Source organism: Triticum aestivum, chromosome 6B (assembly GCF_018294505.1).
Source record: "Triticum aestivum cultivar Chinese Spring chromosome 6B, IWGSC CS RefSeq v2.1, whole genome shotgun sequence".
NCBI classification, from domain to species: Eukaryota; Viridiplantae; Streptophyta; class Magnoliopsida; order Poales; family Poaceae; genus Triticum; species Triticum aestivum.
This window is the reverse complement of record NC_057810.1, coordinates 355,300,975-355,311,979: the sequence shown is the minus strand read 5'-3', so window position 1 is coordinate 355,311,979 and position 11,005 is coordinate 355,300,975. Positions and strand designations below refer to the sequence as shown.

The 11,005-nt window shown below is 39.2% G+C and overlaps 1 long non-coding RNA gene across 1 annotated transcript; it reads right to left on the bottom strand.

The window, feature by feature from the left end:
- Positions 1 to 7,177: 7,177 nt before the first annotated feature.
- On the bottom strand, positions 7,178 to 10,102 carry LOC123134132 (uncharacterized). The gene is made up of 4 exons (XR_006465521.1): positions 9,535 to 10,102; positions 8,965 to 9,281; positions 8,154 to 8,571; positions 7,178 to 7,802 (listed from the first exon to the last, which is right to left on the bottom strand). It is a non-coding gene; the product is annotated as an uncharacterized lncRNA (long non-coding RNA).
- Between the last annotated feature and the right edge of the window lie 903 nt (positions 10,103 to 11,005).

Sequence of the window (11,005 nt, the reverse complement as noted above, 5' to 3'; positions counted from 1 at the left end):
CCTCCTGCAGTGTTTTCAGTGCCTAAAATCCTCAAATAATCCAGAAAAATCATACTAAATTTGCAGGGCATTTGGAGCACTTTTATTTTTGGACTTTTTTTTAATGCACGGATAAATCAGAAAATAGACAGATAATACTATTTTTTTCTATATTTATTCTAAATAACAGAAAGTAAAAAGAGGGTAGAGAAGGTTGTGCCTTCTAGTTTCATCCATCTCGTGATCATCAAAATGAACCCACTAACAAGGTTGATCAAGTCTTGTTAACAAACTCATTCTGAATAACACGGAACCGGAGAAATTTCGAATAACACTAAGTTACCTCAACGGGGATATGAAAATCCCCAACAATAAGAATATCATACTTTTTCTTGACAGTAGGAAGAGGAAACTCAAAACCTCCAAAAACGATAGTTGGAACTTTTTCAATAGAATTGATGCTATGAACTTGAGATTGTTTCCTCGAGAAGGTACCGTATGCTCATTACCATTAACATGAAAAGTGACATTGCCTTTGTTGCAATCAATAACAGCCCCTGCAGTATTAAGAAAAGGTCTACCAAGGATAATAGACATACTATCGTCCTCGGGAATATCAAGAATAGCAAAGTCCGTTAAGATAGTGACATTTGCAACCACAACAAGCACATCCTCACAAATATCGACAGGTATAGCAGTTGATTTATCAGCCATTTGCAAAGATATTTCAGTAGGTGCCAACTTATTCAATTCAAGTCTACGATATAAAGAGAGAGGCATGACACTAACACCGGCTCCAAGATCACATAAAGCAGTTCTAACATAGTTTCTTTTAATAGAGCATGGTATAGTTGGTACACCCGGATCTCCAAGTTTCTTTGGTATTCCACCCTTAAAAGTGTAATTAGCAAGCATGGTGGAAATTTCAGCTTCCAGTATCTTTCTTTTATTTGTGATGATATCCTTCATATACTTAGCATAAGGATTTACTTTAAGCATATCAGTTAAGCGCATACGTAAGAAAATAGGTCTAATCATTTCAGCAAAGTGCTCAAAATTCTCATCATCCTTTGACTTGGATGGTTTAGGAGGAAAGGGCATGGGTTTCTGAACCCATGGTTCTCTTTCTTTACCGTGCTTCCTAGCAACAAAATCTCTCTTATCATACCGTTGATTCTTTGATTGTGGGTTATCAAGATCAACAACAGGTTCAATCTCTACATCATTGTCTTTTCTAGGTTGAGCATCAACATGAACATTATCATTAACGTTATCACTAGGTTCATGTTCATCACCTGATTGTGTTTCAGCATCAGAAATAGAAATATCATTGGGATTCTCAGGTGTGTCTACAGTAGGTTCACTAGAAGCATGCAAAGTTCTATCATTTTTCTTTTTCTTCTTTTTAGAAGAACTAGGTGCCTCTAAATTATTTCTTTGAGAATCTTGCTCGATTCTCTTAGGGTGGCCTTCAGGATACAAAGGTTCCTGAGTCATTCTACCAGTTCTAGTAGCCACTCTAACAGAAAAGCCATTTTTATTATTTAATTCATCAAGCAAATCATTTTGAGCTTTAAGTACTTGCTCAGCTTGAGTAGCAACCATAGAAGCATATTTGCTAACGCGGTGAAGTTCATCTTTAACTCTAGCCAGATTATCACCTACGCGTCCTATCTCGAAAGCATTATTCTTTAACTCTCTTCCAACATAAGCATTAAAACTTTCTTGTCTAGCCATAAAGTCATCAAATTCATCTAAGCATGGGCTATGAAATTTAGTAGAGGGTATTTCAACTTTATCATATCTATAGAGAGAATTTACCTTTACTACCTGTGTCGGGTTATCAAGACAATGTGGTTCTTCAGGCCGTAAACTAAGACCATGTATTTCTTCAATAGGAGGTAAATTCTTAACATCTTCAGCTTTAGTACCTTTTTCTTTCATTGATTTCTTTGCCTCTTGCATATCCTCAGGACTGAGAAATAAAACGCCTCTCTTCTTCGGAGTGGGTTTAGGAATAGGCTCAGGAGTTGGCTCAATTGGTTCAGGAATTACTTCAGGAACTGGCTCGGGGAGAGTCCAATAATTTTCATTAGTCAACATATTATTCAATAGTATTTCAGCTTCGTCGATTGTTCTTTCCCTAAAAACACAACCATCACAACTATCCAAGTAGTCCTTGGAAGCATCGGTTAGTCCATTATAAAAGATATCAAGAATTTCATTTTTCTTAAGAGGATGATCGGGCAAAGCATTAAGTAACCGGAGAAGCCTCCCCCAAGCTTGTGGGAGACTCTCTTCTTTGATTTGCACAAAATTATATATTTCCTGCAAGGCAGCTTGTTTCTTATGAGCAGAGAAATATTTAGCAGAGAAGTAATAAATCATATCCTTGGGACTACACACACAACCAGGAGCAAGAGAATTATACCAAGTCTTAGCATCACCCTTTAATGAGAACGGAAATATCTTAAGGATATATAAATAGCGAGACATCTCATCATTAGTATGGCTATATCATTCAACTTGGTAAGATGTGCCACAACAGTTTCAGATTCAAGGCCATAAGAAGGATCAGATTCAATTAAAGTAATAATATCAGGATCAACAGAGAATTCATAATCCTTATCAGTAACACAGATAGGTGAAGTAGCAAAAGCAGGATCGGGTTTCATTCTAGCATTAAGAGACTGCTGCTTCCATTTAGCTAATAATTTCTTAAGATCATTTCTATCATTGCAAGCAAGAATTTCCATGGCAGCTGCTTCATTCATAACATAACCCTTAGGAACAACAGGTACTACATAATCATTGGGGGGGGGACCTTCATCATCACTATCATCAATAATAAGTTCTTCAATATTTTCATTCCCCCTAACTCTAGCAAGTTGTTCATCAAGAAATTCACCTAATGGCACAGTAGTATCACGCACAGAAGTAGTTTCATCATGCATAGCAGAAGTGGCATCATCAATAACATGCGACATATCAGAATTCATAGCAGTAGTAGGTTTAGGTGTCGCAAGCCTACTAATAACAGAAGGAGAATCTAGTGCAAGGCTAGATGGCAGTTCCTTACCTCCCCTCGTAGTTGAGGGCAAAATAGTAGTTCGGTCATCTTTCAAGTTCTACATAGTGATCAACAGATATAAATCCCAAGTGACTCAGAGAATAGATCTATGCTCCCCGGCAACGGTGCCGGAAATTAGTCTTGATAACCCACAAGTATAGGGGATCGCAACAGCTTTCGAGGGTAGAGTATTCAACCCAAATTTATTGATTCGACACAAGGGGAGCCAAAGAATATTCTTGAGTATTAGCAGTTGAGTTGTCAATTCAACCACACCTGGATAACTTGGTATCTGCAGCAAAGTGTTTAGTAGCAAAAGTGGTATGATAATAAAGGTAATGGTAGTAAAAGTAAAGGTAAATGTTTTTGGGTTTTTGTAGTAGTTGTAACAGTAGCAACGGAAAAGTAAATAAGCGAAGAACAATATATGAAAAGCTCGTAGGCAATGGATCAGTGATGGATAATTATGCCGCATGCGATTCCTCATGTAATAGCTATAACATAGGGTGACACAGAACTAGCTCCAATTCATCAATGTAATGTAGGCATGTATTCCGTAAATAGTCATACGTGCTTATGGAAAAGAACTTGCATGACATCTTTTGTCCTACCCTCCCATGGCAGCGGGGTCCTTACAGAAACTAAGGGATATTAAGGCGTCCTTTTAATAGAGAACCGGAACAAAGAATTAACACATAGTGAATACATGAACTCCTCAAACTACGGTCATCACCGAGAAGTATCCCGATTATTGTCACTTCGGGGTTGTCGGATCATAACACATAATAGGTGACTATAGACTTGCAAGATAGGATCAAGAACACACATATATTCATGAAAACATAATAGGTTCAGATCTGAAATCATGGCACTCGGGCCCTAGTGACAAGCATTAAGCATAGCAAAGTCATAGCAACATCAATCTCAGAACATAGTGGATACTAGGGATCAAACCCTAACAAAACTAACTTGATTACATGGTAAATCTCATCCAACCCATCACCGTCCAGCAAGCCTACGATGAAATTAGTCACGCACGGCGGTGAGCATCATGAAATTGGTGATGGAGGATGGTTGATGATGATGACGATGACGAATCCCCCTCTCAGGAGCCCCGAACGGACTCCAGATCAGCCCTCCCGAGAGAGATTAGGGCTTGGCGGCGGCTCTATGTCGTAAAACGTGATGAAACTTTCTCTCTGATTTTTTTCTCCCGAAACGTGAATATATGGAGTTGGCATTGACGTCGGTGGAGGTCCAGGGGGCCCACGAGATAGGGGGACGCGCCCTAGGGGGGGCGCCCCCCTGTCATGTGGACAGGCTGTGGCCCCCCTGGCATTAATTCTTTCACCAAAAATTCTTATTAATTCCAAAAAGTGCCTCCATGGATTTCCAGAACATTCCGAGAACTTTTCTTTTCTACACATAAAACAACATCATGGCAGTTCTGCTGAAAACAACGTCAGTCCGGGTTAGTTTCATTCAAATCATGCAAGTTAGAGTCCAAAACAAGGGCAAAAGTGTTTGGAAAAGTAGATACGTTAAGGACGTATCAGCCACCCTAAGAGAATCGAGCAGGATTCTCAGAGAAATAATTTAGAGGCACCTAGATCTTCCAAAAAGAAGAAAAAGAAAAACGATAGGACTTTGCATGCTTCTAGTGAACCTGTTGTAGACACACCTGAGAATCCCAATGATATTTCTATTTTTGATACTGAAACACAATCAGGTGATGAACATGAACCTAGTGATAATGTTAATGATAATGTTCATGTTGATGCTCAACCTAGCAATAATACTAATGTAGAGATTGAACCTGCTATTGATCTTGATAACCCACAATCAAAGAATCAACGTTATGATAAAAGAGATTTTGTTGCTAGGAAGCACGGTAGAGAAAGAGAACCATGTGTACAGAAACCCATGCCCTTTCCTCCTAAACCATCCAAGACAAAGGATGATGACGATTTTGAGCGCTTTGCTGAAATGATTAGACCTATCTTCTTACGTATGCGCTTAACTGATATGCTTAAAGTAAACCCTTATGCTAAGTATACGAAGGATATCATTACAAATAAAAGAAAGATACCGGAAGCTAAAATTTCCACCATGCTTGCTAATTACACTTTTAAGGGTGGAATACCAAAGAAACTTGGAGATCCAGGGGTATCAACTATACCATGGCCCATTAAAAGAAACTATGTTAAAACTGCTTTATGTGATCTTGGAGCCGGTGTTAGTATATATATATATACACATCTGGGCTATTCTGTTACGTGTAATAGAATATTATTCTGTTACCCTTTTTGAACTGACGGTTTCAGTCGGTTGTACTGATGATTTTCAAGCAGTTGAACTGATGCTTTCAGTTCTGTTTAACAAATCGTCTTCTTTACTTCAAAATATTTTGGCAATTTTTTTGTCGGAACGGAGTGTGTAATATATCCTTGGAAAGCTCTTAACAACTAGATTTCAAGTATATTGAACGTTTTTGCAAAATCATTATGGTTTAAGAGCAGTTTTGAAAAAACCGTTTTTTTCAAAACCGAAAACGTGAATCGTATTTTGGACTCAATTTTCAAACGGTTTGTCGGAATTGAGCAAAAAAGATAGCGTTGGAAAGCTTGTGAAAATCCGCATCTTCCATATATCTATTATTTTTTCTAATTCTATACTATTTAAAATTAATTTGGAAAATGGTAAAATTCTGGGCGAAACGTATTTTCACAATTTTTTGCAAACGGTTTGTCGTATTGATGCAAATGATGCGGCGTTGGAAAGCTATGGAAAATGCGCAACTTTTTTGTATTGAAATGTTTTTCTAATTCCTTACGGTTTAAAAATGAATTTGAATACAGTCAAATTTGATTTCGAACGTGATTTTTTTAAAAGTTCGTCAAAATGAGGCCAGTAATATATGGTTGGAAAGATAACAAAAATACGAAACTTAGTCATGTTGAACATTTTCTTAAATTCGCAACCGTTGAAGAGTAATTTGGATTACGGTGAAACCAATCGTGCTGTTTTTTCCGTCAGAAAAAGCAGAGTACTTGTACTGATTTTTTGTGTGTGTTTTTACGGATGTATTGTTTCACAGAGTAATTTTGAAAGGTTCATAAAAAGTACTTAAACTGATATTGCATGGGTTGGTACTAAGTGTGTTTGCACTAACTAGACTTTGCTCTGTTTTGGATAATATTTTTGCTCGTAAGTTTCCACCGGTATATTTGTACTGACCTAGGTTTGCATGGGACAGTAACAGAAAAAACAGAGTAGTCGTACTGATCTAGGTATGCGTTTGTACTGAGGTATTTTTCAGAGTAATTTTGAATGGTTCCAAGAAAAGAGTACTTGAAATGATGTCTGTATGGGTTTGTACTGACCGTGTTTTCACATACTAGACTTCACTATATTTTTTGGGTATCATAGTCCCCGAACTTGCATGGTTTATATCATTGAACTGGATGATATTTTTCTGAAAGGAAATTTTTCGTGTGTTTATTTTTTTAACTCAATTATTTTGCAATAATGTTTTTGGACTTCTCTTGTTTTGCAACTTAGAACTTTTACCATTTGAATTTCCATGGGGTTTCATTTTGTTTTAGCTTTTCTTCAAACTTATCTGGGATGTCGTGTTGAACTTACAACTTTTTTAATTGTAAACTTGTTGTGTTTTTACAATGTCAATATCCAGGAGAGCAGGGCAAGGGCAACGATAGAAAGATGTTGCTTGTGGCGATTGTGGGAGCACTCGAGGCTGAGCAACAACAGTGATTGATGGCGAGCCGGCATGACACGACCGGCGGCATGGGGACGGGTGGGCGGCACACGACATGTCATTTCAGATGTGCCTATTGGACTAATCTCCATGTCCCATCTGGACGTATCAGTTGCAGAACTTGGACGTTTTCTTGAACGTCACAGGATACCAAAAGCTAACCATCTTCTATTTCTCGAACTGATCATTGTTTTTAATTCGTACTGATCAAGGTTTCTGATTCGAACCATTTTTTTCATTCTTGCACGCACATCCAGCTGTCATGTATACCTTCTTTGAAAAAGTAGTAATCATCTCATCATATACAATTTTTTTTACATATAATATATGTACATGAATAACATATACACCACACCGACTGCACATTTTTCATACATGAATGACATATACAACACACTGACTGTACATTTTCTTGCTATTAGAAGCCTCTTCAGATTTAACGGTTTGTACTGGGCATAACAAATTAACCAAAAACCGAATTACGAAGGTCAAAGTTCTTAAATTACAAACCAAAAAACAAGCAGGCTAAATAGAGAATTGCCAGGGTCTAAGACAAATCAATTGCAATACACTTTCACTCCATTTTTCACTCAGTAATAGCATGACTGAATAAGAAGTTCAAAACTGGAGCAGTTTTTCCTTTCAGTATCGTTGGACACGAGCTCCTTGAGGAAGCTTGCATGGTCAGTAGCACGTTAGTCCTACAATTGTGTCGACGTGGAGAAGGAGCCTCGAGGTCAGCCCACGATAGGGTAACTTCTCTGCACTACAAGAAGTCAAAAGCAGTAACTGTACACATTTTTGGACATACAAGCATAATAGAAATTTGCATAGCTAACATGGTGTATCCTGATACAAAATACTGATGCTTTGGGAATTTTCGAACAGAGAAAAGAAGTGCAGGCAGCTCAAGCATCAAGTGCAGAAGATCATGGGCTCACCGGGGAAGGAGGTAGACAGACGACAGCGGTTGGCCTGTATTAAGCAGAGGAGAACATGAAAATAGAAATCACCGACCTGATCAAGCATTGAAAACTTTCTATCTCTATTCAGTATAAGAAATTAGAATGTTTGAACTCATAAAACTGCTATAGCTCAAACTCTGATGCGCATCCCCAAATCGTCTCATACTATAGGAAGAACATGAAAAAACAGATGTAATTGGATTTACGACCGGCAAGTAGATGAACTGAACAGAATACAAATACCATGTTGTGCTATACCAAGAACATGGAAACACAAATGAAATTGAATTTATGATCGGCAAGTAGATGAACTAAAACAAAATACAAAGATAAATGAAAACATGAATGAGGAAGGCAAGACCTCATCGCTACGTCATTGAACGGCCTCGTCTATCGGCAGTGAACGGACTGTGGCACCGGCGGTGAACGGCCTGGGCGCTGCGGTGGCGCGAGGGTGGCCAGGGGCATTTGCATCAGGAAACTCATGAAATAAGCTTACCATCATGTGGCGTTAGGCAACAAACATTCGTAGTCTTTGAACTGAAACTAAATCAAGAAATTGAACTGAGTGTGTGACGAGATAGTTAATGTGAAATTGAACTGAGTGTTTCACATCACTCTACAACACACCAATGCGCACGCACGGCCAGTTCTGAGAATCACCATTGTGCTACAACAAGCTCAGGGGGCTCAAATCTCCATGGCATGGGAGAAAATTGCCAGCAATATTTTATTAATTCAGCCCTTGGTGTCAGATGGATCTTCACTTGTGTAATTACCTGCACAAGGATCAGCACACCAACATTTGAGCACACACTGAAACACTTTGATCCTACATCTCAGATCGAACCATGTAGGACATGAGTATAATACAGCTACCATATTAACATTTTAGAAAACAGGATGGGATCGAACTTGAAGAGGAAGACTAGCTGAACTGAGAAAGTAAACTAATTTGTCACATTATGTTAAAAAATAATGCAAACATTTCATTTTTTACAGTAGGCCTTTTGGCATTTTCAACTGTAGTTCAATGAAAATATTACCAAACACAAACTTTTCCAATCATAGAACTGCAGAAATATAGGAAAGTTGAACTATTGTATTTCTGTGGTGCGCACATAATTAATAATTTAAAAAATGCTTATCTTATCTCACTAAACTGGTTACACCTTCACTGGAGTTTGCTTGGAGGTGCAGGAACTTGGACATGCACGGTTCTGCATGTTGAACTCCTAGCAATGTCACCCCTCTGTAAGCCATTGAGCAGCTGAGAGGAGGGAGCTGCTCCACCGGCCACTGTGTATTGTGACACTGGGCTACCAGAGCTGTGCATGGATAGGCTCGACGGTGAGTGCACAGGGGCGGTGGAAGAACAGGTAGGGCCTCTGGCGTTGCCCAGAGCTGGCACGAGGCGCCTCGGCCTTCTTCGACCGATGCTCCGTTGGCTTATGCCAGAAGTAGAACTTACTGGCCTTCCAAACTCATACTGAAGACATGTACCAAAGAACAACATGCATCAGCTATACACTGCCGTGAGGTACCAAAAAACACAATAGTTTGTGCATTTTTGTAACACAATGACATTTTATGGAACTACTACTGTATTTAGATGCTCTCATATAGATTAACACAACATCTTGTTTGCTAGAAAGAACATAGGAACAGAAGTGGCTAAAATCATATTTAGATAGCTGACTTATGAAATGCAATTTTTCTGTTTTAGGAATAAGCGCAAATACCTTCGGGGCACAAATGCCAGCCATCAACAGTAGATCAAAAGGGTATTTCTTCCTCAAAAGTTCTTCAATTCCTGAAACTAAAAGTGTATTTTCATGTAAACCTGTGCACAAAAAAGAAAAATGGCAGATACATCCAAATTCCTGCTTCTGAACTCCCTTTTTGTTTTTGCCACATTTTCATTTTGAACTTGCTGCGGTTTATTTTTTGAACTTGCCTGGCACTAATACAAGAACTTGCCCTATACAAGATATTTTGCCCATACTTGTTCATCAACCAAAACAGACAGTAGGGTGGAGAGAGCTTTACCGGCAGTAAACAAAATTATTTTTTGTCTAATTTTTTATTTTTAGCTGAGGCAAACGAATCATACAAAATATTGATAGAAAATCATACTTTTTCTCACGAAACCAAACTTCTAAACTTGCCTACAATAATTCTTTGAACTTGCACATGCAGATGGAGTGAACTTTTCAAAATTGGATCACCTAATGTCATAGCAGTCCCCACTTAGGAATTTGCACAAACAACTAGCATGCAACAGAGAGAAGAATCAACTCCATTTTTCAATCAACTCATATTTGATCAGTACTAGTACTACTGAACAATAAGTATAGAACTGTAGCAGCGGTAAGGAATCATTACCATGAAGAGGGCGGTGAGGTTCATGTTTATTTTGGCCCCCTTCGTTGTTGAGATCGATGATGACGAGCAGTAGGTGGGGGAGGCCGTCGTGATCTATTAGGTAGGAAGTAGATGGGGCCATGAGGGCACCTTAGATCGTCGAAGGGAGGCCACCATGAGGACAGCCGTGTTGGCCCACTAGCCGAGGAGGAGCATCGGCGAATCTACACCATGTACACAAAACTATGAACTTCATGAAAAAGAAATTTGAATGTCAAAGAAGTTAGTGTGTGAATTGTTCTGATATAAAAAATGCAACATAAAAAACCCACTTCGGCTTCTCTGAATCAAAATTCTGGCATCATACCAACACAACCAAACTATTTTTCTAACAAAACATTTAACTGCTTCACATGATATGTATCTCTCAAAAAAGGAAACTTGTTTTACTGCATTTTACCAAATACTCCTACAAAACAACATAAAAATATTCAGTTTCTCATAGCATTTCAACAAGCACACATGGAGCATCCATTTTTTTGCACAGAAACAACCTGAGATTGAATGGAGAACGATGTGGAGGAAGGAAAGGAGGCAACCTCCTAAGCTGTGGCGTCGAACTGCTTGTCGTATGCCCGTTAAACGACCCGGGTGGCGGCAGTGAATGGCTGGGGGGATGCAGCGACGGAGCCCCACCGACGGGAGGAGGTAGCACTACAGGGGCACCGGTGGTGAACAGCGCGACTGGAGCCAGGCGAGATGGCGGCGCGACGGCGGGGGGGCAGGTGAGATGGCTGCGCGGCTGCGGCGACCAGGGAGATGGCGGTGCGGTGACGGGGGACAGGGAAA